General features: G+C 37.2%; 1 long non-coding RNA gene across 2 annotated transcripts in view; it reads left to right on the top strand.

Moving 5' to 3' along the window:
• Positions 1–22,367, top strand: part of LOC113013863 (uncharacterized) — a 56,554-nt gene extending 34,187 nt beyond the window's left edge. The window contains exons 2-3 of one of the 2 annotated variants that reach the window (XR_003270881.1): positions 16,943–17,090; positions 22,133–22,367. This is a non-coding gene — a long non-coding RNA (uncharacterized LOC113013863). Of the gene's footprint in view, positions 1–16,942; positions 17,091–19,270; positions 19,862–22,132 lie in introns of those variants that run through there. The other variant, XR_003270880.1, reaches the window with a different exon arrangement.
• Positions 22,368–26,398: the final 4,031 nt, after the last annotated feature.

Below are 26,398 nucleotides of genomic sequence, written 5' to 3'. Positions count from 1 at the left end.
TTTAATCAATTAAAAGTAATTTTGCAAGCAACAGAGCATTTTGGAGTATTTCAATATGAGAAATGTATGAGATTAATTAAATAAACAGAAAGATGATTTTTAAAGTTGATTCAGGCTTTATTTGTCTTTTGCTGCTCTAAATGTATATATATATTAATTTCCATAATTGGGGAAGTTTTTAATAGATATGAATCTAAATGACTGTGTGACTGTAGAGATAATCATACCTGGACAGACAATACAATTTTCAGCAAGCTAGAAAATTAATTCCCATATTCACCAGATGTTTAATTTATCTAAAGGTTGATAACTCAATTTTCAAATATTTGCTATAAGCACATTACGTATTATAATTAGTCATTTCTACGTTATATGCAAGATTACACAGAGATGCTACAGAATATGAGCATACAAAGGCACACACATACATTTCAGGTAGCATATATATATATTAGATAACCCTTGACAGTCTTATCTAAATTTTTAATTGCTCTTAGTTTCATCCCATTTTAATCCATTTCATTACGTTGAGTCTGTGCTATAAGGTGTGGGCTCTTTTAGCAGATGAATATAGCTTGCCTACTCTCTTCCATTTTGATTGTTATGGTAAAGTGTAAGCGCTAATGTGAACCTAATTCACTTCACCCCTCAGCAGTTTAGGCTTTGCCTCATCCATCTCACTTAGAAACTGCACAGCTAGCCAGATCCCTTCTGTATAAAGAGATCAGCTATATTATAATGTCCAGCACAATGATGCTAAATTATTTATCTTACTTAGCTATGGTACAGCAAATAACTGTTAGACACTGAGGAGAAACAACATTCTAGTTATAGACTGTCCTGTTCACTTTTTTTTTCTCTACTGGATTGTGAAGGAGGTGCATAAATAATAGATAAGTAGAAAGCTTTTTTTTTTTTTTAAAGGTTAGACCTGTATATATTAGGTTTTTGTTTGGCTCTATGAATGTCCACAAACAATGCTAAATATAACTGAGTTTCCTGTCTTGGCATAACACGCATGTATGTGCGTTTGTGTGCGTGTGTGTTTTAATCAAAAAACTAATTAATGTCTTCATGTATCAAAAGGAGATGTGGCAGCAAAACAGGTGTTCTATTCACAACAGCAATTTGATAAGAATATTAAAAAGCAGGAATAAAGAGCAAACACACATCACACAGACTTTATATTTATAAATGAGACAGGCTACTCTTTGTAACAAGTAAGGCCCCATATATATTAATAGAAATGCAGGCTTTGATATGGATTTGCTCCAGGCTAAACAGAGATTGTGGCCTTCTGATTAATGCATTTTTCATGTCAAACTCATGAGAAAGGACTGGGCCAATGCATGCAAAACTTGTGATAAGTTTGAATGTGGTTGCACTCTTGCAAGTTCAATGTATTTATCATATGTATTTATCATTTTGCTGCTTAGTGGTTTAACATCTTAGTAATGTTTTCAATTCAGAAAAGGAAGTGATTAATGGGTAATAAGACATTTACAAGTTATACGAAACTAGAAACTAAGAAACAGAATATTAACACATCTGTTTTTGTGGTAATATGTTTGTTAAGATGTAATTTTTAATATGTTTATCGGAACAGGTGTCTTTTGTATATGAGACATTGAGTCTCAATGGGACTATCTGTAAGGTTTAATAAAAAATAATTAATAAATAAAATAACTATTGATCTTTTGTTGTTGCTTTAGTGAGATTAATGCCTTGATTGTGGACATGAAACTGAACAACCGTAGACGTGACATCTGAGTAGCCATTGCTGTTGTGCGCCTAAAGTAAAATGAAGGCTTAGTTCATAAATTATTGTGTAGCATTGTGTAGTTATTAGTAGATATATGCTTTCACAGCCTCTAGAAAGAAGCTTTTTTTTTTTTTTTACTTTTAACGTGACAACATGTATTGGTAATTTCGGATGTGGCAGCTGAAAATTCAACTCAATTTAATTCAATTCAATTTAAATTATATAGCACCAAGTTACAACAGTAGCCTCAAGGCACTTTGTATTGTAAGCCGAAGACCCTACGATAATAGAGAGAAAATCCCAGCAATCAGACTATAAACAAGCACTTGGCAAGAATGGGAAAGAAAAACTCCTTTTTAATAGGAAGACACTAAAAACAGAATCAGGCTCTGGGAGGGGCACCAGTCTGGTTAGGGATCAGGGGAGGAAGACAGGATAAAAGACACAGTGTAGAAGAAGATTAAGCATGGCATAATAGTTAAGTTCACTCAATAATCCAAAATGTGCTTGTAATGCTATAAAACGAGAAGAAACCCAATGACTTTGCTTAGGCCTCTGTGTCTGCTTGTGTTGTGTCTGCTGCTCGTGTGCTCTCCCTTTTCCCCTCAGTACTTCCAGGAAAACATAAGGTAACAAGAGCAATGCTAAAGCAATGTATCATTTGTTTAGCTGAGAAATTATAGATGCCATATGCCAAGGAAACAGCATGTTATGAGTTTTGTTTTTCTTTGAAAGAGATGAAATAAAGTTAAAGAAAGGCACTGGAAGCAGGTTTCCAAATGAGACTTATGTAGTGTACTGCTTTGATATCTGCCATTAATCCAGTCCAGTTCTTAATTTTCAACACTTTTGTTCCTGTTATCACCGTGACTTTTAACACGTCTATATAAGAGCACAACTTTGCACTTTTTTTTGAAAAACCAAAAGGTGTAGATCTAAAAAATCTAAAAATCTTCAGATCCAACAAGTGTCTAATCAAGAATCTATGTAATATAGAATTATTTAAGGGACTACAGTAAACCAGATAATTTTTTTTCATATGATGGAGAACAAAAAAAAGTTAAATTTCACTTTTTATGATCCAAATGGAGGCAAACAACAAAAATAGCCACAAACAAGAAACATAGTCACTGAGCAGAAGTAATCAAAGCTCCCACACTGAAAATGGAAAAATAACACCTTGATTTACTGAGAGCAAGAGTTACATCCCGGCGAAAGAAACTCCTCTGAAAAGTAGTTCTTGAACAGTAACAAGGACACATGTGTGCCATTTCAAAGCCACAGTCAGGAGATAGAGATGGAAAGTGAAGAGAAAGCTTTTTTTTTTTTTGCTGTCATCCTATGTCTTACACTCTTATCTGCCTCTTGGTGGGATTAATGCCACCTAAAAGCTCCTCTAACCTTTCCGATTGATTTATGGAGTTCATTTTACAATAACTTAGAGTTTCCTTGTGCATTAATTTCCCCTGCACTGATATTTATCCTTTGCAGGGTTCAAATTCTGGCCTTTTCCCTCCTGCATAAATTGTTGCATCCAGGTTGACTGTCTCCTGGTCCCTCAAGCTTGTGAGTGGTGTAAGTGCTCTGGTGTCATCTCCATGGGTACAGCATAATTAACTTGCAAAGTATATGTTTGTAACTGGGAAGCTCCTTTTTCAGTTAACCAATGCTGATGTCCAATTGGCCTTATCAGTTTTATAGTGTAAAAAGGTGATGTGTATAATTCAACTCTGTAGCCTCTAACCCTATTTTACAGGCAACATTTTGTGATATTTAGCTCACATCATATGTAAATCCAACACTTACATCTGTATCATTTGCTATGTAGTACCATTTTATATATTATGCGTATTTTTACGCTGAAAATACGCATATTTACATTTGAACTGCACGTAAAAAGGGATCAGACCACAGCACAATTTCTGGCCCATGTAATGAAGACAGCAGATGTTTTTTATATTCTTGGTATTTACTTTGTCATAGGTTTATATCTGTTCCATGTTAGTACACCAAAAACAACATTTGTAGACATAAATAGGTGAAAATACATAAATCAATTAATAATTTGTAGAATACTGTCATAAAAATGTCAGTTATTTTCAGCAAATTAAAGTGGCTCGATGTAAGAATTGCTTTCATATTCATTATTTTTTTTTTGTCTTTTTAGAAACATTGTTATGGCGGGGAAGCCAAAGCGTGAGGTGGACCCAAGAGCAGAGGCTCGGAGTAGGCGTGAACAACTTTATTTACAAACACGAACACTTATTAGGAACGGTGAACATGAAACATAAGCTACGGGTTTCCGAGGCTATGGGCTGTGAACATGGGTCGTGAATGACCGTGAGCTCAACGAGGAAATAGTGCTTCGAGATCCGGTAGTCAGAGGCATTGTTTGCAGGTGGAGATACAAGGGATGGATAAGTGTGGTCGATGAGGTCTGCGTGAGTATGGAGTGATACAGGAATTCCAGATGGTGAGGCAGGCAGGCGAAGCTCAAGAGCATATAGTGAATGGGTCGCGACTGAGATTGAATGAAGAAGACCCATTTACTATATGCTCTCAAGCTTCACCTGCCTGCCTCCCCATACAGGTGAGTGTGGTTATTATAAACTGGAGGACTAGGGTTTCTTTGGAACAACTAGAAGCCCAAGATAACTAGCTAAGTAAACGAGAACAATGATTAGCTAAGGACATGAGAGGCTGAGAACTAACGTAAGGTTAGCAGACAACCTGGCGAACACTAGTTGTGTGCACTGATCTTACATACAGCCGGCCTAATTAACCCACATGAGGATCCTGGTTGGAATGAAGATGGCTCCGCCCAGAGGAAGATACCATAGCATTGTGGAAAATGACTGCCACTCATCCAGACCATGGCAAACACATTAGAATTAGATAGTGGATATATGTTTAATAGTCATAATACTCACATTACTTTAAGGACTAAAATCAAAATCTAAAACACAGGGAACTGTTAAAATAAACCCAGCCTGCTAAAATAATCCACCCACAATCAATAAACCATCATGGAACAAGAAAAAGGAGCTAGGAAAAACGGCACCTGTTGTTTGTTGTACATTTATGGTGCATTTTAGCCATATTGCTAAAATACAGCAGCGTCACTGTTAGTTGATATACTACTTTTGTTCATATTTGGAGGTATTCAACTGGCCCATGGACATACTGCTCTAATGTGTCTGGAAATGAAGAGGCTATTTCTTTTTAGCATGCATTCTCACCATATTATTTTTACATTATCCGATTACCAGACAACAAACTTTCCTCTCATACCTGGTTTGTAGCTAGTGATTGGCCCACTCAATGTTTATTTATTATTTAGAAATCGTGAAAGGGTAGCAGTACAAAGTAGTATTGATGTCTTATAGCAACCACTCAGCCCATTCTCCTGTGAATGCAAGGGCAGCACATTGGTTGAGGTTATAGATGTTACCCAGCATGGTCTAGGTGAAGATGGTAAACAGGGTTTTGTTGTTAAAAAGGAGGGTTGGGGCTGTGGGGTAAACATATTGCCTTATATTAGCAATTTTATTGTAGCTCTCGGGGGCCATGATGCTGGAAATGTGGACCTACTAGTGTCTATCTCCAAAACAGTCTTGGATCTAACAGCATATATATGTGATATTAAGGACAAGTCATGAGAGTTAGTAGATCAATGTTTGGAATATAACTGAATAACAGCTTGAATTACAGACCCCTTTCTCACACATTTTACTGCTGAGTCTACAACATGTGCTGTAAACACACTTTAATAAGACATAAGGCAACAAATCAATAGAAAGGTTTCCCTGTCCCATATGAAAAAAATCTGCCAGTCAGTAGATTTCAGCCTTGTGTTTTGCATTGGCTAGATTAAGGTGAAGTCTTTAAAAAAATCAATAGGTTAGACCCTAAGAATTTCAGTGTCAGATGTCATATATTTTTACACAGACCGTGGATTTAGGCTCTGCTTATTTAAAAGCTTCTGAATTGTTTACCGTCTATCTTTTTGTTTCAACTCATAGGTTGGGTTCGTTCTGACATCTGTAGTGGATAAAAGGTTAATTATTGATAAGTGAACCAAGTCAAATGTTCTGGGGTTTTTTTTGGTTTCACTGATAAATATGTGTGTACTATTCAGTGTTTTTTCTATTCTCTCGTGTTTGAGATGTGAGATTTGTGAAAAATGAATTTTAAGTGAATTAATTTTAAATCCGATAATTCAATTCATCTTATATTTTTTGCAGCAACATAGGACTCCATACTGAGCCAAGTTCACAGCAAAATGTGGTTACAGTGCTTTGCAACATAAATAGTTATTTTGCTGTGTTTTCAGTATGCTTGTTTTGTCTGTTTTTCTGTTTTTATTCATATTATAGTTGGCTGGACTCATTAGCTAAAGATTTTTTCCTTTAACTCCAACTACTTTTTCCAACTAAACTAATCAAGAATGAACTGAAACAAAAACAAAATATTAAAATATTAAGTGAATTCACAATAGAGTTCTGAAAAAATTAAATTTCAGTGTCTGAAATTTGAATTGAACACTGACTGAAAGCAAAGTTTAAAAATGCCATTGGTGCCAGGGGTTGTACATTATGAATATAAAAACCCTGACAGTCCTGGAGTTACAAAAATAACAACTCAACAAAATAAATTATGTCAATAACAGTAATGGTAGTGATTTGTCCTGAGGGACAGGTAGACCTACAAGGACCCACATGACAGCTGGTTATCTGTGGTAGCTGTGCCGAACCATGAATGCGATTCAGCTGAATATTACTGATGTTGGTGTGCAGAGCGAAACATGATTGTGTGGGCATATGGAGATATGCAGAGTGCGCAGTGCCCTTGTCAGGACTGGCAGATGGAAAAGGTTAATTAATAACAGTTGTTTTAGATTAAGGAGCAGAGCCACTTTTGCTGATTTACGGTTATCATCATCACCATTCATTAATAAAAGCAGGAAAAAAATAATCAGTGTGTGGTTGTTTCTTTCACAGTGATAGTCATTGTGTTTACCAATTGGTACAAGCCTAAGCAACAGTATTATTCAAGTTTTATTTGTCCTTGCACACAATTTGAGTATGGTTTCAATTTTTACTTTCAGGATTTTTCTCCAAGATGCAGATTTAGTTTTTTAAGCTGAGTGGGCATCAGCTCAGAGGAGAGTTTCACATGTTCTTAGAATGCTATTAATCTGTTTCATAATATCAAGATAAGATATGAAGACTAAACTCTATTAGAGCAGTTAAGATTAAATTATCGGTCTGCTTTTAATATTGTCTGAAGATTGCATGTAATTCATACGGGTATAACACACATTTAAGAGTCATCATACAAAATGTTGTCATTAAAAATATTTTATTAAAAACATAGTGAGCCAATTACTTATTAATATGCAGCTCATCCATTTATTTCTTTTTGGTACATAAGTTACAAATTAGATTTTATTTATCTTGGATTGACACTAGCACAAGGAAGTCGTTAGTATAATAAACAGCTATTTTCTCTACTGTGTAAGTAGATGATGTATGATCCATTTTTTTAAATACCAAAGAGCTGTTGCTGCAAACCACTCTTTTCTTGTCAGCTACTAATGTCTGACCTCTACCCCTTTTAGCTGAATGGTTCTATTGGTCATTAACGGTAGAAGACGGCTCACTCAGCTTTCTTTTCACATCAGTTAAGGTTAGTGTTATGAGTTTGTTAGAACCGGGCACTGCTGGAGGCAGCAGAGAGACAGTGCTTGATACACAGCACACCCATTATTTTTCTCACATTTTGCAGTATAACTTTATAAAAAAAAAAAAAGAAAGAAAACAACAACGGGAGAGTAAATGTCATGAAAGTGGCGTGCTGTTCAAACAAAACTTGTGGGTTTATTACATCGACAACCACAGTGCAGGTCATTTCAGTCACTTGCTTACAGCCTATTTGTGAACATTTCTTTTATTCTCTTTCTGACAGATGAAATCCTTTCTTCACATTTTTGTCATTTACTTTCCAATGATAAAGCTCAACAATTAAATTATCCCACTAATATGTGTTGCTAAGTACACAGCTTGGCATTTTCAGTGCATTAAAAGGCATTGTAAGAATAATTTATCTGTATAGCATCTTTCACTGACATCAAACAACATAATTTCATCACGACTAGATATCAAATTTAAGATTAGAATTTAATAATAATGAATAATAATGGATTGCATTTATATAGCGCTTTTTGGGGCCCTCAAAGCACTGTACAATTCCACTATTCATTCACTCTCACATTCACACACTGGTGGAGGCAGCTACAGTTGTAGCCACAGCTGCCCTGTGGCAGACTGACAGAAGCGAGGCTGCGATATCGCGCCATCGGCCCCTCTGGCCATCACCAGTAGGCGGTAGGTGACACAGGAATCAAAATGAAGTAAATAGTGGAAAAATCAACAGTATTTAGTACATTACTTTATTGTATACTTAATGCATTCTACAAAAATAAAAAAATAAAAAAATGTATCGCACATCCATTTGTAAAACAACAAACAGACAAACTGAACGTTACCTTTATGCTCTTCATTGACGTAGCTTTCTATAAATCTGAAGCTATGGGATGGGCCAAAGTGTTCAAAGACAGATTTTCAGACAGATTGTCTCACAACTTAACAAGAACAGACAGCTCCCTTTTTGCCTCCAATGATTGTTCGGAGACCTCAGACAAACCCCTTCTTGAAATTTGGAACCTACATGGAGCTCTCCATCTCAGTGAGTAAGTATAGTTAGGTCCCAGGCAGACACCGTGAAATGGGCACTGCTCTGGATCACAGAGCAGGCCAGTGAGCCCATACTACTCATAGCTGGTCCATTTACCATGGCCCATTAGTAAGATCATACTCTGCTGGCTACACAGCACTGCCATTCATTCATCCTTCTACGCTGAGAGTGTTTGACCACACTAATGTTCAAGGTACTCTGTTCAGCTCACTAGCTTGCTGCAGCACTAATAGCTCTGGGCTCTGGAGGCTGGTAATGACTACACACCAGGCTAGACATGTAGGATTGATAGTTTAAATTAGATAGTGTATCTTAACGAATGCAGTGCTTAGACTTATTGATTTGTTTTGTGTGTGATATCAATCGTGACAACAGCCACATTCCAGGTGATGGAATTCTTATGAACCTCCAGGCTATTATCTTTTAATTGGCAAAACAAATGAACTCATATGATATACAATAAGAAAATGTAAATATCAATACAATAACTTGCAGTCCTAGAGGAGAACTTGGGTTCTTATAATATACTGTATGACTGAGTTGTTGCACATGCACTGTATGTGTTGTGTAAGTGTGTGTCATAATGCAACGGCAACTATTCCTGTCATCTCAGTGATTTATTACCCGACTAGAGGCTCTGTGGCCTGGCCGTGGCCATCTCCTCAGGCCACAGGAGTCACGGTATGCAGCTACATCACATCGGCAAACAGCACAATATTGCCCTGCTTCGCTTCGCTGATGCCAGCTGACACATGAATCTGTCTGTTGACAACGTGGTGTTATGTTGGAAACCTTGCAGGTCAAGTATCAGAGCAAAGGGTTAATGTGAAAATAGATTAAAACCCACGAGGCTTAAGTGGGATTGTGCTTCATACTTCTTTCAAACTTTGGTAAAGTGGTTTATATGAGTTACACACTCGTGTGTGCCGTCCACCCTCAGAGTGCTCGAAACGCAGCAACTCTGGGGCCAAGAACGCCATCTAGTTAACGGTAATTTTATTTGGAACCGGTGAAGACAGATGTGATGACTGAGCTGTTCTGGCCTCTTCAGCTCTATAATCATTTCTCCATTCTCTTTAAGTCACCATATGTATTAAAATACTATTGTTGCAGGCCTGTTTAAGCCAGAATTATTTCTGCTCTAAATTGTGCTTTTAACTGTAGCGGTGAGGACGGGACATTGTCGTACTCAACCATCAGAAAATATTTTTAAAAATTACAAAAGGTCTTATTTTCACCTTTAGGCATTTGATCGGTACCCACAGAAAGGGCATGCAATGTTTTATTTATTCATTAATTTATTTTAAATTACTTAATTTTTAGTTGCAAGGTGTGCCTAAGTGCAAGAGTGTGTGATATTTTAATAAAAGTACCTTTAAAGCTATATTACAAAGCATTTTGTTCCTGAACTTGAACTGGACACTTTTAAGACAACTGCAATATTTTTTCTGCACTTATCTTGTGAATTTAGTTTTAAAAGTAATTTAAATATTACTTTATTTAACTAGAATGTATTATTTTTGACTAGAAGTATCGTGTGGGATTGTATTCATATTTTTAAATGTGTTCTGAAATAATTAATAATTGCAAAAATAACTTAACTAAGTGAATATAAAAAGCTAATGCTTGCATAATAACTGATGATTTGATATTACACTTCTTTTTTGTGAATTTTAGTTCAGTGAATACTTCTCTAAACATGGTACCGTCTAAATATTAGCATGTCGGCTTTATCATTATCTCTGTCAGTATGCAAGGTTGATTTTTGCATTTAGGTCAAACCACCTCTGTGCCCATGCACAGAGTTGCTAGTATTACTATAGACTCCAAATCTTCTTATAAGAAGTTTATCTTTCAAAGGAACCGAAGACTCGCTAGGTTTTCAACGCAGAGCAGCCGCAGAAAGTGTAGACTGTATTTCCAGAGGTGCGAACAGATTACTTGATGACAGCTCCAGTAGCAATTCAAGGGAGAGGCTATTTTGAGATCAATATCTGCAGATGAAAGAACAAGAAAGGCGAGAAATGAAAATCCCATCAACTGTCTGCTTTGCAGTTTTAACCAAATGAGCAAAACTTTTCACTTTATCTCAGTTCAGTAAATGACCCGTGTAGTCAGTCTCAGGTTGTCTCAACTTAATCTGTGAATTTCATAGTTTTAGAAACACATATATTTCTGTGCTATATTAAAAGTATTTAGTCCTGAATCTTGTTTAGATCTGTTACCAAAAATCAAATACAAAATTAGGCTCTTGGAACTATGATCTGAACCATATGTCCTATAATGCTTTTAACAAGAAGCTGGTAAGGGCCACCAACATGTCCACCTCAGTCGACGCTTGCTAACATCACTGCCATGTTAACAACCTCCAGGATGAGGAACATGGAAGGTAATCATAATGGTGGGCGCTCTTCTATCTTAACATAAATCCTGCAACCCAATCTGACAAACCAGAGCATATTTAACATGCACCGTAACTGCCGTGTTAATTATTAACCGTAATGAAGGTCATGATGCTCTGATGTTACCGGAACTGCTAGGTGAGTCTCTCCACAGCAAAAGAAGATATAAAATTATTGTTTTTTAATACCTGAGAACCCAAAGATCACAGGTATCCAGCCCATTGTTGCTCTCCTCAATTTTTTTTGACAGATGTCACTACCATCAAATTCAAAATGAACAAATAGTTTTCTTAAAATTATACATATTCTAATTTCAAATATTTTACATGTTTTCTGTGTCCTATTGTGAATAAAATCTGGGTGTATGAGATTTGCAAATCATTGCATTCTGTTATATACATTTTACACAGGTTTCTAACTTTTTCAGAAATGGGTTTGTGTTATTAATTCTCTCGCCGACAGCAGATGCTTAAACTAGGCTTAGTCCAAATTCATGCATTTAATATGATGCTATAATTAGTTCTTATATTTTGAGTCTTAACTCTAATCTGGTTTCCTCATTCCTTATGTTCAAAAGTACACCCGGAGAACAAGAAGCACTGCATAAATATACATTCTTCCTACCAGTGTTTCCTACCTTTTTTGCTATTCTAAGTGCTGAAAAAGATTTAATTTATTTGCTGATTCAAGCATAAATGTTCACAATTTCCAGCGCTCAAAACTCATAACATTCTCTATGTTGAATAATTCAACATGTTTTAAATTAATAATGATTTTCTACTCTCTCTGTAATTGACATTGTAAATGTCACACTTTGTACATTTGAATGACTTATACATTTGATTTGGATGCAGCTTCGTTTGCAGGAAGAATATAAAAGAGAGCGATTACTGTATACTGAAGAATGGAGGAAATTCAATGTTGTTTGATGCTATTGACATTATGCTTGGTGAATTTTTTTCTCTTGTCCCAGGGTGCACTAGGCTGGTGGAATCTCTTGTAACCTCTAAGCAAGGATCCCAAGGATATAGACTGATGTGTCTCACCTTTTGTCCCTCTGCTTTCTATTTCAGCTTAGACCTCCTTATTCAAAGTGTTCAGTAACACCAGTGTTTGGTTCCTCTAGCTGGAAGCAAGCCAGTTATAAATGCCATTTTACAAATGGGCCACCACTGTGATGAATGTTCTCCTGTCTTAGGATCATGACCCTGACACTGTAAAGCAATGAGATAAGGCTATTCATAGAGAAACCCAAAGAGACAAGTACATTAGCAATGAGGAAACTTTCTACTCATGCATCTTTTACAGAAGGATATTTACTTCTTATGCTTAAATCTATTTGGAGGTGGCTGTAGCTCAGAAAGACCAGGTAATCTACTAATTGGAAGGTTGGTAGTTCGATTCCGGGCTACTACAGTCTGCATGCCAAATATCTAAGGTATTAACCTCAAGTTGCTCTGTGATGCATCCCTTAGAGCAGCGGTCTCCAACCTTTTTTGCGCCACGGACCAGTTTATGCCTGACAATATTTTCAGAGACCGGCCTTTAATGTGTCGCGGATAAATACAACAAAATAAAACTAGTACCGGTATCGAAAAAAAGAAGATTTATTCATAACACACATGAAAAGACCCAGGAAAACCGAGTTAACGATCAAAACGATAACAAAATAACGCTGAAAACCGATAAAAACCCTGAAAACCATACATTTCACACCTGAGCCTCAACTCTCGCGGCCCGGTACCAAACAATTCAAGGACCGGTACCGGTCCGAGGCCCGGGGGTTGGGGACCGCTGCTTTAGAGTATGAACGTGTAGGAAGGAAGCATGGAAAAAAGCTCTTGTATGAATGGGTAAATGAAGCAAGTCGTATGCAGTGCTTTGAGTGCTCCGGTAGAGTAAAAAAGTGCTATATATAAAATCCAGTCCATTTACCATCTGTGTGCAGATTCACGTCTGTTCAAGTCTTTTTAAAGTCTTATCAAAAATAAATGTCGAGATGTTAAAAAAAACCCTCTATGTTATTACAAATAAACCTCTGTTTTCACAGAACTGGATATACATGCACAGTCCTAATATTTATGGAGACTTATTTGCTATTCCAGCTATCAGTGGACATAGTGGAGATTTGTATTCTATCTCCACCTTTCATAGACCTGCCAATGAGGAAAACAGCAATTTTAAAAAAAGAAAAAAAAGAAAAAAAGAGCAGTTGAAGTGTAGGGAAAGTTTTAATAAAATCACATCTCTAATCCTGTATCTAATCTCCTTATCATTTCACCTGCATCTGGCTCTAGAATGCTGTGTGCATGCCAGGATGGAAGGAATGCATGAGGTACGCACATTTTTCTATAAATGCCATTTTAATATGGAACATGCCATCTCCATTTATGTGTGTGTGTGTGTGTGTGTGTGTGTGTGTGTGAGAGAGAGAGAGAGTGCGAGAGTGTGTGTTTGTGTGTGTCTCCAGTCCAGTCTCCTGTGTGTGTGCACATAAATATTACTTCAGTATGTCTAGGGACTGGAGACATGAGTTCCCGAAGGTTTATCCCAGTGATTCCTTAAATGAGAAAAGGCAACAGTTCCATTTAAGATTTAATTCTGCAAATATTGATGCAACTCATCCAAATTTATGAGTGCTGGAGCATTTAGTAGTAACCTGCACAATAACCCTGGGACTGTGTTCAGACTGAACAATCTGCAATCAACCCATTTCTGCCCAATGGCTGCTTCTTCCCAAATGACAAGATTAGCTACCACAACCCGTAGCTTAAGTTCTTTTTGCAAGATTAACTGAACATTATTAGCTAAATTAAAGGTGATTAATTAATGATGGTGTAATAACACAGTGATTACAGAACACTAATATTTCATTGGAAAGAACGAATGAGGTAATTTCACGACATGAATTTTTAATATAAGGGATTAAATTCTGCTGACTTGCATTTTAGATATTTTCTTAATTATATTTTGGATTAACAGCTCGTGTACTTTTTAAAATTCTGGCAGTCTTATTGTTCAGTATCTGAAATAAAAATCTTTCTTTCATTTTATTTACTCTTTAAAAACTGCAGCAGATCTTTTCTATGTCACAATCCCGTAATGATCACCAAACTGTTAATTATATTCTTTTTGCCTCAGTTTTTTGTTTGAAGATATGCGTGTGTGTTTATATCGTGTGTGTGTCTAGTGTTTTTGTACAGTTCTGTTCTTCTGTTTTGTTGTACTTACGGATTAGCCACATCTGGGCCATTATTTTATCAAGGGGTTTGTGTAAGTTTGTTATTTTGTGCTGACTGTGCTAACTGTAGGTCAGGCGTCTCTGTTGAGTCCCAATTCTGGAACCATCAGCTCCCCAGTGTCCCCTGCAGCCAAACATCCACACTAGCTGCCAGGCCCATATAATTCCTGCTGCTGACAACTCACTGAGACATCTTTGTAATTTAAGATGTAATTCTCTTTTCCTGGGAGCTGTATAAAATCTATATTGCAACCATAAACAATCCAGGCTTTCCTGTGAGCCTCACCATCTTCCTTTTTTATGTATGCAGCGAGATATTGTTGGAGATGTGCAATAGCAAGCAGTTCTGTTGCCTGAAAGGCCAAGCAGCAATAAGGTGGAAAGAGGCCGTGTCCCTGGTCATCCTGATGGAGGTGGATGTTCCCTCTTTACATAATTTTTGTACTCTTTTCACCTTGTTCATATTCTCCACCTTACAAGTTGAAGCAGCTATCTAAAGATATATATACACTTTTTATTCGAGTCTAACAGGTTTCTCAGTGCCATCATAATCTGCAAGACCAACATTTTTAAAACTAAGACTACTCATCATCACCAGAGGCTTGAGTTCACAATGTTAAGAATATTTTTGTATGTGGTGGTTGAGGTCCTCATTATTCCATGGAGTCACTGTCCTTTTGGTGAGACGTTTTACGTCCCCCCTTCCATTTAGAGCGCTGGAAACTGATTTGTGACAAATACAGTAAGTGAAATAATCATCATCATTATTTTTTTCTGGTTATTTATCATTTGCCTGACAGAATGTCAAAAGCACTGAATTTCAATTTTGTATTGTTCTGCAGTAAGGCTAATTATGCATGTCTAAGTCTCCAGCTACCGTAACAATTTGTGCTTATGAGGCTGCTCATTGTGGCAGTTCCATGTGTCTGCTGCTGCAGACGCTCCAGGCATTATTCCACTTCAGCCTGACACCAGTGTCTCTTCAAATTCCATCTCATTGCATTAGTCATTAAGCTCGGCACTGACACCACCCATCATATCATTGCCTTAATCACATCTGAGCTCAACTGTGTACATATGACCATATCATTAACACAGACTTCCATCCCTTCTCTACGCCCCCATCCTTCCATGCCCTTCCATTTTGCTCTTGCTTTATTTTCTATCTCAGTCTTGACCCCGTGTTTAATTCATCACACTGGGTAGTCCAGGTATCTGTACAGTGACAAATGACATTCACTTTAAAATGATTCATTCAGTGATTATTTCCACTACCTCACATGCAAAATTATTCATCCTCAGGGTGGGTTGTTGGGGGTGACTGGGATAACTAACAGTGATGGAGTGCAATGTAGGTTACTAACCTTGTGCAAAATGGAAAAAATGTTCACCATCCACTAGTGCAGAAAAATATGATGTTGGTGAGATTTTTCTATATCCTGTCTCTCTGGGTAATGATGAGCATAGCTCGGCCAGCTACACTGATTATTAAAAGATCTATTTTGTGTGTGTGTGTGTGTGTGTGTGTGTGTGTGTGTGTGTGTAGGGACTGAACTTTGCTGACGTGGTGATTACAGATATCCTGTCACCCGTCTAATAGTCAACTGTGGTTAGACCAGGATTCTGACACACATGTACCATTGTAGCTAAGCATGCACAACACATTGACACTGTGAAAGAACACGCCAAGTTTCACTTAGACAGAAAAGCTAAATAACACCGGTGATATTTTTACTATATAGACTTAGCTATACGATGCGTCAGGCCATCCATCTTTTTATTTATTTTGCTCCAGCTTGCTTGCTCTGACTAAGTGATTGTAATATGTGAATTGACAAATCTAATTCAGGAGACAGTATTCTCCCATGCTGGCAAAATAAAATTTACTGTTATATTTGCTTCTTGTGCTCCCTATGCCCATAACAGCATCCCAAGATGTTGTATATCTAACTATTTTTAGCCTTGAGTAGAAACCTGCAAGCAGCATCATTTCTGGACATAAATGCATAAAACTACTTTCATCTGCTGGATGACTCATAAATGTGACAAGGGGCAAAGTGTGATTTTATTTGGCCGTCAGCTCATAATGTGTTCATAGTTTAGTTTGACAGTGCAGCTCATATTTTCTTGTTAACATATGTTTGGCTAGGCAACACTTTCATCTCATTCTGATGCATATAGACGGCTCAATCTGCAATTTCTTTTGTACTCTCATTTTCATTTTAGGAAAAATTATGATTAAGGTGGCCAATGCATGATTGAGGCCTTTCAAGAAAGGCGAGCGTTTGATGGATTAAATGCACAGATGCCGTGACATTTTATCACTCCGCCGCAAAAGAGGTCATTGCATGAAACCGTTGCACAGCGCTTTCCCGTTGTAAAACATTCTGTGGTAACTTTAAAGAGCCTCCAACTTCAGTTATAGGACTGTTATATGAATTGTCATTGATTTATCTTGTATCATTAAAGCAGATCATGGATGCATGAAAAGAATCACTTTTTTTTTTGCTGCAGCACAATTGCATTATATAGATAAGCCAGCTAAGCTGTTCCTCGACCTGAAATTAGATTGAATATGCAAGGACTTTGAGGCTTGCACCAATTGGGTTACAACAAGCCGGATTATTGGAATTCTTAAAATGGGCTTTTATTGTGCGGTTTAATATTGTGAGGAAACTAGCACATGTGCTGCAGGGACCAGCAGTATCTGTAACAAAAGGGATTTTGGCACTTCCTCTGGCTATGGTGGATTAACCCTATCTGTAATATGCTCTATTTTAGGGCCTGACTGATGGTTGTCACTTCCCAGGTTCTCAGGAGACACTGTGGTCTGCAGCAGTCAGAGATTTATATGGAATTAACATGGCTGGAGTTGATGGTAAATGACAGCTGCTGACTCTCACTTGGGATCCACCTTAGCAGGATAAAGGTATTTCTGCTTGGTCTTTCTTCAGCCTGATTCACAGTAATGAGGTTTGCCTAGCCACTCAAGTCCTCAGAGAGACAGGTGATCGTCTGTTGACTCTCCTCACCAAGTTGACAAGATATTACTGCAGAATCAAATATAATTACAGGAACATGTCAGCGCCATCTGCAGTAGAGAATCGGGGTCTTACATCTAATAATGATTTTCTTTGTCAATTACTCTTTTAGCCATTATATGTTCTGGAATATACAAAAGAAGAGTAACAAAGGCTGTGGGTGTCATTTTTCTCTATAGACAGTGAATGGCTGCAGTTAATGGTACTTTAAGATGACTTTCAAGTGAACTACAACTTGTAATAGCATAAAAGAGGGAATAATTAGGAAAGAGATGGAGAAGGTATATGTTGTTAGTAATATATGTGACATGAGATAAACAATAAATAAGGTTTAGTGTTTCATTTGCCTCTCAGGTGCTTCTCTACAGACGTAAATCTAAGTGTTGCCCGCTCACAACAAGAGGTAATAACCCTCGGGGCTGCCTAAGCCCTAAGCTATTGTTATCCAGTGCCAATACCCATCCCTCTGCAATGCACTGTTAAAATTTACTGTCAAAGAGTGAAGTGGAGCTTCATTTTGACCTGATTTGGTCAAACAGCTTAATAAAGCCAAATAGTCTGAGATCGAGATGGAGGAAAACAAAGTGTTTTTTTACAGCAGCAACTGCTTTCATGCCTTTGCTTGGGCAATTTCACAGAATTATTCAATACATAAATTATATCATAATCCTGTTTAAAAGAGAGCTTTGATATGATCTATAGCTGATAAGACTTTTGCTTGTAGGATCTAAATTCTTTCATTGGCGGATTCAAGATCTGTAAGTGCAGCTCGGTATTTGGAGCACGGTTCAAAAACTGTGTTGTGTTATGTTCTGGTTAGAATGAGATACTACAACTGTAGTGACTATGGATAAGCGCTTTGGTTTCATTTTCCACAGTCACGGTCAGTCAAATATTTATCAGAATATTCAAATTCAATCCTGGTTTTCCACAAAGGTTTTATTAATGAGATTATATTTCCAGATAGACGTATGATTGCCATACTGTTGCCAGCACTAATTTCTATAATTTTTGCTCATTTTTCTAAATGGTGACTTGACTTGAGGACATCCTAGTGAAGTCCCCATGCTCCGAAAGGAAACCAAAGGACACAAACATTGCTTATTGTCCATAATTCAAGTAATTTTTATCTGGTTTTGACAGCGCTTCCAACTCTTAAAAGGTATCCAACTAGGTTTTTTGCTACAGTGATTTTAGTTGTTATTACTGATTTTGGACATTTCCTAAGACATACTTATTTAGTTAAATTAACTGATGATTTCCAACAGAAATGCCTTTTGATTCATTTATGTTCCATAACTGCCTTATCAGTTTGTGTGGAGCAGGAAAGATAATACATGGGCATATATTTGGTTAATCTTATATCTAACAAGCAAGCAGATGTTGTGGAGTAACACAAAGTAATGCTAATAATTATTAGTGCATTTTCTAGTTTTATAGACTACTCAAAGCACATTATGAGATACATTCACTCATTTAGACACACATTCAACAGTTCTTTTATTGGCTCATTGTCACTCTTGGTTTGGTTCAATATTACACATAGAAACATGTACTGCTAACCCATTGGGGGGAGATTTTTCAGATCATTTTCTTGCTCAAGGACATACTGATATGCAGGCTAGAGAAGCCAGGGATCAAACAACCAACCTACTTATTAGTTGATGACCTACTCTAACTAAGAGCCGTAGACCCTACAAGCAGTGTAGCAAGTAAGTTCCTTTACTTTGTATCGTGGTAAAATAAGCAAAATAATACTTAATCTTTATGGGTAACAACTCGTGACCTGACAAATACCATTTCATTCCCAACTTCTGAAATAGTTTGTGATACACCTCAAGTATACAATCTAAAGTGGCACTAAGACTTTGCATATAATATTACTTTTTCCATTACAATTCCAATACATAACTGAGCTGATTCATATAAGAACAAAAATGGAACAGCCTTGAACTATCTAGGCATCTGTCCAGTAAATACAAGTTTTAAATTCAGTGACCCCAATGCAAGTGGCAGGCCTGTCCTATTAAAAGGTCTTTCCTCCCTGTCTTTGTCTCTTTGTAAACAGATCTTTAAAAGGCGATGACTTTGCCTGGCCTGTGCTGCTTCATCTGCGAAGTTAGAATCATCAAGAGAAGAAGCCCCAAGCTATTGATTTGTGATCCCTCATATAAACACACACACCTACTCTGTTTGGCTTAGTGTCACTCTTGCTTTGGCCTTTTAAAATGTTATTTCTGGCCAGCTCGTATGGGTTGCAGGCAAACATTAAAAACAAAGGTCTAACAAACTTATGGCCACATCAGAAAAATTCTTTTTTACCCTTTCACTGCTCAACAAAAGGAAGATGGATAATTACATACCGCATGATAAAAAAGCCATCTGGACAATTATTAAAACACAGCTTCTTTTTCCTCCACAACCTTGCTATTTCTTGTCACTTAGCAGAGGCTTGACTGTGTCAAATCAATGTCAAATTTAAATGTTAATAGAATCCTAAATTATTCACCATCTAGTTTAGTCCATTTGACCCAGTCCCTGCTCGAAATACCTCTCCCATATAAATATATGATGGAGAATTATGGATCTGGCCAAGTCCAAGGGATCTCAAGGTGGGGAAATAGGAATTATTATTGTTGTTGTGTTTTTTGATTTTTTACTATCACTATTAAGATTTTTCACATCCTTAGTTTTACTTTTTTTGTAATTAAGCTGACAGAAATTATTAGTTATACTATGAGATAACTCAGAACATTTATTAGTCTATATTAAACACTTTACACATATTATTTCATATATATTGAAGATATGGAAATTTCCAGTTGTTCAGCTACTCCCTGCCAATTCCCAGATACCATTTGCCTGTACTGTAAATCTACTTGACCCATAATATTTCAAGATTTCATGGTTTTAGGCTGGAAATTAGCCTGGCACTTGCAGTGAACCTCTGCCTTATCTCCGGTGTCAAGTTCAGTCCAGTCCCAGACTGTTTCCAGTCAAAAAACAAAGTCTGCAACACAAAACGGACCTACACATCATCAGGCCTACCAGTTGTGAACTGCCAAGTTCAGTCTATAACTTTTCCTTCAAAGTAGCAAAGTACATTTCTTTGGTAATTTTTAATAACATACAGATTATTTAAAATGAAATGTATTACTTCCTTACACTTACAATATTATGGCAGAGTATTACATCTGCATTCTGCTGTTAAAATCTTCATTTGGACAATAAACCTTAGTATCAAAGTGATGCTTATGAAGGATCACAGTCACTGCAGCCCTGTATAAGCCTGTGATGCTGTCACCCTTAACTTAGAAGAACTTACAAGAAAGTAAAGTTGTTTTCTCAGTGCATCTGAATGTATCACATGTGTAGGCAGTGGTTATATATATATATATATATATATATATATAAAACAATGAAAATACAGTCAGAAAAGTGTGTGGTGTTTGACTGGGATAAAATGTCATTGTGAGGTAGAGACTGTAGGCAGTGAGTGGGCTCGTGGCATCATCACAGAATGTGATTTATTATTGCAATGGAAAAGCACTGAAACTTTCATTGAATCGCCAAGAAATCATTTATCACTTTTATTAGTCTCAAGTATTCCCTTTGCCATTCAGCCTACAGCCATCCAAATAAGCACGGAGGAGGAAGTCAGATAGATTCAACACCTAATGGCAGCAGCAAAGGGACTGATTCAGATATGTTCCAGATGTTTTATGATTAGACATAATGTCCTTTTTGAAAAGGCAACCACGGCTGCAGCCAGAGCAATTAAACTGTCTATTTTCAGCCATCTGAGAACAATGTACTGCCCCAGAGAATACTAAACATCTATTACGTAATTAGAGGGACTGCACACCATATGTAAAATCAAGTCTTCCAGAAATCATGAAAATGACAGTAAATGGTAGTGGTAAATGGCAGTTGTCATTATTCCATCTGTTCTCGTCACATATCACATGAATCACATGGTACTTTAACAATTTGGCACAGACAACCACCTGCTCACATGCTAATGCTATAGACATCTGTTGGCCGAGACACAAAAGTAAAGTTTTATCATTTTGCCTTGAAGAAAGACATTCCATTATTTTCTTGAATCTACCGAATGATTAATTCCACAGGGCCAAACCATTTTTATTAGACTCCATTGAGATGAAAATAACTAATGACAGGTTCATTGTACTTCACTGAACCTTTGCTTTGACTTATGTGATATTTTCAGCCAGCTGGTCTGAAATGTCTTGGCACCAGTCTGTGACTTTGTAAAACTCTAACAGGCTGCATCCCTGTTTTATTTGTCTTGACCTTGACATTTTCCTACTGTTTCATATGCATGCTTTTATGAAACCACATGTCACTCTTAATGCAGTTGGTGCCGTGCTGTGTCAGTTTGATGCACTAAAATATGTGACACGCTTTGAGAACAACAAAGCCCCCACACTTCAATCAGGGGAATAAAATACGCACGTAGGAGACATGCACACAAAGACAAAGACAAAATCCACACACGGCCATATGTGATAGCTTGCAGTCATTAGCAGACACAAAATGTATGTAATAAAAATCATGATGAAGCACATCAGCAGTAGCCACTGTGCAGTGTTTCATCCCTGCAGCGCAGTCATTTAACGAACAATACCCAACAGCGGACAGCCAAATATTAGTTTTCCCGTTCTCCCTCTGTATCCAATGTAACTAGAGGGGTTTACTCCACCCCCTCTACTCTACCCCCAAATTGCTCCTGCACTCATTACTTCAGCAGGATTGATGTTTTCTTTTCATAAAGCACCAAGTTGATATCCCATGGATTTAGAATTAATAAAATATGAAGGACATTAATATTCCCAGCATTCGTATTTTGCTATTATTGCAGAGGGGCTATTGAAGCCCCTGCCTCACACAGCTGTCAATCAACCTGCAGGTATGCTGTTGCTGCTCTGACCCAGTCAGGCTGGAGGTGAACACCAGTGACAGACTTCAAGCAGCTCCTGCTAGGACATTAAAGGGCATGTAATGTTGCAGAGGAGGCGCATGCATTTGAGATCTCCTCAGTGTTGATGTAAACCATGTTCTAAATGAGAATTATTGTTTGGCTTTGATGTTTACTCTTTGTGTGTATTTCAAATGTCACAACGCAGATCAATAAGGTTTTCATTTTTGACAAACAATAATATAAATTTTCCCTAGTGTGAAAACCAGTAAAGATCTTTAAAATAAATGGAAAATTCTTTGAAATGTGACAGTATGCTGTTAGTGTCTCTTTTTAATCTATTGGCTGTGGCTATTGGGAGTAGCTGTACCACCTAAAAACACATCTATTAAATTTTTTTATTTTTATTGTTGCATTAATTCTATTGTCATATATTCACCATTTGTAAAAAACAACAACATTTCTTCTGGCAAACCTGTAGATAAATAGTTACAAATTTCCACATTCAGCAGTGAAAATAGAACAACATTAGTCATTTTTAGTCTTAAATCACAAAATGCAATGATAGCAAAGAGATATCACATATGGAGATATACAGAATCTGTAATCAAGAGACAAAATCTTTGGTACCAGACAATTTCTGTTTTTAGTTTACAGTCCACCTTTAATCAGAACAGGCTACTTTTTACTATCTAAGCAGGCTTTCCTGCAAATAATCCATCTACAGAGCAAAAGAGCATTGAAATGCAATCTGGAAACCATTAACTATTGTCTGATTATTATTACGTTTGAAATGAAGCTGCATTTGTAAATAATATCCTACAGAACAGGAAGTCTCGATCTTTACTGGTTTTACCAGAAGTCCCAAAATACTGACATTTCCAAATGGCTTACTCAACAGACTAGCCAAAGGATGCTCAAATTTCTGACATCCAGTCCAATAAATTATTTATATATTGGTTATTCAACATAGTAGTTGAATGCATCTAATAAAACAGAAGTCTTGGCAGCACCTTTGCATTCACACAGAATGAGCAAATCTAACATGGGCTCCTTGTTCTTTTCTTACATTTTAGCATACATCGTCCAGGACTGTGGCTCTGGGTGGGTTTGTCTGACAGTCTTTAAACATGACAGATAAGAGAGAATAATTAATTTATCACAGCAGGCCAGGCTTTAATCCCTGGTGTCCTGGTGATAAGGGAAGGTTTCTTCTCCCCTGATCCCCCTGCCGATAGGGGCTTTTTCCTTGACGGTTTCCCGTTAATAAGCCTGTCAAAGAGGCACACGACACTGGGCTCTGTCCCATACAGGTTATCTCACCGGCACACATTCCCATCTACTACCTGACAGCCGACAGCAACCAGGTCGCTGGGCCTTTGAAACCTGGGGAGAGGAGGGCCTGTGGGCATCTCTCTGAGGCGGCCCTGTCATTTAAAACCCACTAATTCAAACATCAGGTGGGTCTAAACCCACAGAAGAGACTGGACATGCGATAATAATGCCCCGTGGATAGAACACACTACTACCAAAAGCTGAATTTCTCTTTAATCAAAAAAGTAACTCAAGAATATTTTGAGTATTAATTATGTTTTTACTGTTTTTTTACTTGTCTTCAGTCTTGATGAATTGAGCACTGTTTTGGAAGACAAAAAGAAAATAAAAAGTAAACCTTAAGGACACACTATGGATATACACCAAATAATAGATGGAGGGCTCATTTAGTTTTTAATTTGGAGTCTGAGTGGCCCGCAGAGTTAGTGAGGGGGACAGTGTGTATCTCATGGGAACAGCAGGATGTCTGCTAAGCAGCAGTGTGCGTGGTGGCCTTCGCTGCACTGCGGTCCTTCATCATTTCCCTAAAGCCTCACCTATTTTCTAGACTGACTGCATACATTATCATATTTTATATGGGTCATGAAAAGCACAAAGGAGTAGCATTGCTCAGGAGAGTTTGTGTGCAAGTATGCATTGTGTGCGTGTGTGTGTGTGTCGATGTGCATGATGCGGTTTAAGTTGTATGTACACAATGCCTTAGGAATGCACCGCAAAGTTAAATCTTGAGCATTTGGTCTCCAAATGAAATGTTGTAACAACATGAAACATCTTTGCTTTTGTTACGTCAAACCACATAGTTCCAGATTTTCAAATCAACTTTTTGAAACTATGTTGTTTACTTATTGATCTTGTGTACTCAGCTTTTTATCATTGAACCAGCAGACCAGTTTACACACAATCAAGTCAAGGTCAGTTCTGAATGATTCACTTTGTGTCCTATCCCTGCCAGTCTGTCTCTGTGTATTTGTCTGTCTTCTGGCTAACTGGAGCACTTCAGCTTTTTCGATCAGTCCAACCCAGGAAGAAAAAAAAAAACATTTAGCCAATGCTGCTCCTTATCTTTCTCGCTCTCTAATCTCCCGTGAGCTGCAGGAGTGCAGGCAGAGGGGTTGTCATTGTCCAGGGATGTGAACCTGCAACCTTTTCAATTTCACCCTACGCTTCAAAGCCCTTATGCCTGGACGATCTCACGTCCTGGACAAAGGTGCCATTTGCTTTTCATTTCCTCTATGATAAGAGAAGAGAGAAAAGCATTGTACATTGTAATGCTCTCTCACCTTTCTGACATCAGCAAAATTGAGGTACAGGTGAAAGATCAATACAAATTAAAAGTAAATACAAAAGAGGCAATGAAAAGGAGGCGATACATGTTTGAAAGTCCATTTGCTTTGTCTGGGTTTTAAAGAAAATTTATTGTTTATTAAAGTGGTGTGAGCAGATGAGGAGGAGAGAAAGAGAAAATCTGAAAAAAGGCTATTCATTAATATTTTTTACAATCATTGGTTTTTAATTGAAATACTTGTAATTATTGAATGTGAATGTGAATTTAATGTGTACAGTTTAAAAAAAAAAACAATTTTCCCTGTAGGTTGTTTTCAAAAATCCAGACTTACTTCTACTATTATGCAGCAGCTGGTGTCATCACAAAACTGTGATGTCATCTGGACTGGTTTAACTGGGGTCCCAGCTGTGTGGTCAATGTGGTGGAGAAACAGTGTGTTTTTACACGCTTTGCTTTCATGTTATGCCTCTGTGCAATGAGCCACGATGCTGCGCTTTTAGCTTTTCGTCTTGATTTATTGCAACAATTGTCCTTCTTGTTCCAACTGGACATTTCACATTAACCATTTCACCATATACACTCCTGTCATCTTTTCCCAACTCCTCTGCTGTGTTACAGAAAAACTGCAATATGATATTTTGTTATTATAGAAGCAATATCTACACAACATTAAGCAGATTACATCTGGGTGGAAACATGTTCCAGTGCCTAAGCACACCTCACGGCATGGCAGGTGGCCTTACATCGATCAGACACAACACTGCCAAGATTGGTCGGCAGAATGAGGAAAATGGCAGCTCACAGTAATTGTGTTTGTCTTCCTACTATTCTGTTTCACAAAAGGTTCTCCATTTCCATAGGAATGGCCTGATGATATTGAACATATCCACAGGAGTCGGGAGCATTGAAAAAATGAAGATGCACTGTTTATTTTTACACCTACACTACAGTTATGGCTTGGGCAGGTGTAAATGTAGAGATACAGCAGTAAAACACAGAAAATGGACATAAAAATGCTAAATCGGCACATACCCTGGAGTAACTGCATATTCTGTTTATGCAAATATAAAAAAAAGTACCATCCCCTCTGGATTAAAGTTAAACAAAAACTAGCATTTAGAAGAATATATTTTCAGATATATATACAGCACTGCACAAAAGTTGTGAGCCACCAGTCATATCTTTTTATTTGGCTAGAAAAATGGGAAATATCTACTGGCTGTTATATAAGAATAACAGAAAAAAGAATAAGACAAATAACGCCTGACTACAAACTGGTATTTCACAAAATCCCATAATATTCTATATAATCTTTGACTCGACTTCAGCACTACTTGCTGTATAAAGTATATGGTGTAACTCATACAGTCTGACTTCACATCAGTACTAGTGTATTGAGTATGAGTATGACAAAATTATGAGGAGTTGTTAAATTGTGCTCTGACTTCAAAGAAAATAGCTATGAAAGAGTTAGGTTAATTAATTAAGGTTAATTAATTTTAAGGGCAGTCTCTTAAAATAGAGTTCCCCGATTTAGTGTTTCAGTTTCCAGCCCTAAAAAATCAAGGATTTTTTAGGGCTGTAATAACAATAAAGATCAACAATAACAATAAAGAATTTTTTACCACCAATAGACA

The sequence above is a fragment of the Astatotilapia calliptera genome, chromosome 20, assembly GCF_900246225.1.
Source record: "Astatotilapia calliptera chromosome 20, fAstCal1.2, whole genome shotgun sequence".
NCBI lineage: Eukaryota > Metazoa > Chordata > Actinopteri > Cichliformes > Cichlidae > Astatotilapia > Astatotilapia calliptera.
This window is presented reverse-complemented; position numbering and strand designations above follow the sequence as displayed.